At 44.8% G+C, this 2,714-nt stretch overlaps 1 pseudogene; it reads left to right on the forward strand.

The window, feature by feature from the left end:
* Positions 1-545: 545 nt before the first annotated feature.
* Positions 546-2,064, forward strand: LOC100354768 (large ribosomal subunit protein uL10-like; annotated as a pseudogene).
* Positions 2,065-2,714: the final 650 nt, after the last annotated feature.

Here is a 2,714-nt window from a genome sequence, read left to right on the forward strand (position 1 = left end):
CTAATGTACAATATTGAATGAAAGTTATAAGACTGAATGTCCTTGATCTTGTTCCTGATTCCAGGGCAAGACTTTTGTGTTTTCCCCATTCAAGATAATGTTAGCTCTATGAATACTATAGATGTGTTTAATTAGAATGAAGACTTTGTCTGCTCTTTCTAGATTGATGAAATTTTATGTCAAAATGATTGTTAAATTCAGCAGTTCTCTGTGTCTAGCAAAAAGATTACATTCATCTTGTTAATATAATTGACACTCAAATATTAAAAACTTAATAGTCTTGTATTATTTTGATAAAACCATTTTGATTTTGATTTTGTTCCTCATAGATATTGTTCTTCATATGATTTGATCAAAATTAAGCAATTTGATTACCACACACCATGTGGTCAATGTCTTCATGTATGTTGCTTTTAGTGTTCATTAAAATTCTTGTATGTGTGGCATTGAACTCTTAATATACTATTAGTGACTCTTGCCAGGCGTCCTCGTGAGAGTGACATTGTCTTTAAACCGCACGTGGTAATCCCTGACGCAGCGTCGTGATGCCCAGGGAAGACAGGGCAACCTGGAAGTCCAACTACTTCCTTAAGATCATCCAACTTTTGGATAATTACCCAAAATGCTTCAGAGTGGGCGCAGACAATGTGGGCTCCAAGCAGATGTAGCAGATCCGCATGTCGCTCAGGGGGAAGGCTGTGGTGCTGATGGGCAAGAACACCATGATGCGCAAGCCATCCGGGGGCATCTGGAAAACAACCCTGCCCTGGAGAAGCTGCTGCCTCATATCCGGGGAAATGTGGGCTTTGTGTTCACCAAGGAGGACCTCACTGAGATCAGGGATATGCTACTGGCCAATAAGGTGCCGGCTGCTGCCCGTGTTGGTGCCATTGCGCCCTGTGAGGTCACTGTGCCAGCTCAGAACACTGGTCTGGGGCCCGAGAAGACCTCTTTTTCCAGGCTTTGGGCATCAACACTAAATTCTCCAGGGGCACTATTGAAATCCTGAGCGACGTGCAGCTGATAAAGACTGGAGACAAAGTGGGAGCCAGCGAAGCCACGCTGCTGAACATGCTGAATATCTCGCCCTTCTCGTTTGGGCTGATCATCCAGCAGGTGTTCGACAATGGCAGCATCTACAACCCCGAAGTGCTGGACATCATGGAGGACACCCTGCACTTGCTCTTCCTGGAGGGTGTGCGCAACGTTGCCAGTGTGTGTCTGCAGATTGGCTATCCGACCGTGGCATCAGTGCCCCATTCCATCATCAATGGGTACAAGCGTGTCCTGGTTTTGTCTGTGGAGACTGAGTACACCTTCCTGTCGCTCCCCCTCTTTGTGGAGGAACGACACAGGACCCTGCGCTGTTCTTTTGTCTGCTCGGCCCTCCCCGGGTTTGCTGCTGGTTCTTCCCGGGTTGGCTACCGACCCTTCCACCTCCGTGGAAGGGCGGTTCCCCCTGCCACTTTCCCCACTTCCGCGGGGGAGTGGCACACCGCCGGCCGGCTCTCTCGGGGGCTGCACAGGTGTTCCCTCAGATAGATGTTCCCCCTAGATGTTCCTGGTGCATGTTGTCTCTCTCCTCCTTTATAGTCCTCTTCCACCAATCCCAACTCTGCTACCCACACGCCGAGTACGCTGCTCTCCTCCAATCAGGAGCAAGATCAGCTCCTGCAGCTCAGTCAATCAAATTGGCGAGAGGCAGCTGCGTAGAAGTTGTTTCTCCCTTCTCAGCGCCATATTGTGGGAGAGCAGATGCATAGAATAAGTCTTAATTCCAGTAACTTAGTCTAGTCCGGGTTGCTCCCCACACCTTCCCACTTGCTGAAAAGGTCAAGGCCTTCCTGGTTGATCCATCTGCACTTGTGGCTGCTGCCCCTGTGGCCGCGGCCAGCACTGCTGCCCCTGCTGCTGCCGCTGCAGCCCCAGCCAAGGTGGAGGCCAAGGAAGAGTCGGAAGAGTCTGACGAAGATATGGGATTTGGTCTCTTCAACTAATCACTGCAAAGCAGCCAGCTTTATTTGCAAAACAAGGAAATAAAGGCTTACTTCTGTTAAAAAAAAATACTATTAGTGGAAATGTAGCCATTGTGGAAAACAATATTGATATTTCCTAAAAAAAAAAACAAACCTAGAAATAGACTTGCCATATGATTAAACAATCCCACTGCTGGGTATTAAACCAAAAAGATATGAACATGTTGTATCAAAGATATACTTGGACCACCTGGATTTATAGTAGCACTGTTCACAATAGTCAAAATATGAACATAACAAGGAATCCATCATCAGATAATGGATAAGGAAAATGCAACATACATCCACAACAGAATATTATTTAGCTATAAAAAGAATGAAATTGTCTCAGTTGTATCCAAGTGGTTGCAACTGGAAGATATCATGTTAAGTAAAATAAGCCAAAGAAAAACAAATACCACATGTTCTCCCTTATATATAGGAGCCAAAGTTTTTTTAAAAAAAGTCAAAAAACAAACAAGAAATACAGACCTGTTTGTATCAGTCTTCCTGCAAATATAGTGTTTTATCAAAAAAATTGAGAATTTTAAGCCTTTATTTTCTCAAAAAATTATTCATCTCTCCTCTTTCTTCTCATGAGGACTTTCATAAATTGAACCTCTTGAAGTTGCACCACAGGTCATGGATTCTCTATTCTTTGCTTGGTTTCATCTATATGGTTTCTGTCTGTGCCTTCTT

Source organism: Oryctolagus cuniculus, chromosome 6 (genome assembly GCF_964237555.1).
Source record: "Oryctolagus cuniculus chromosome 6, mOryCun1.1, whole genome shotgun sequence".
Lineage (NCBI taxonomy): Eukaryota > Metazoa > Chordata > Mammalia > Lagomorpha > Leporidae > Oryctolagus > Oryctolagus cuniculus.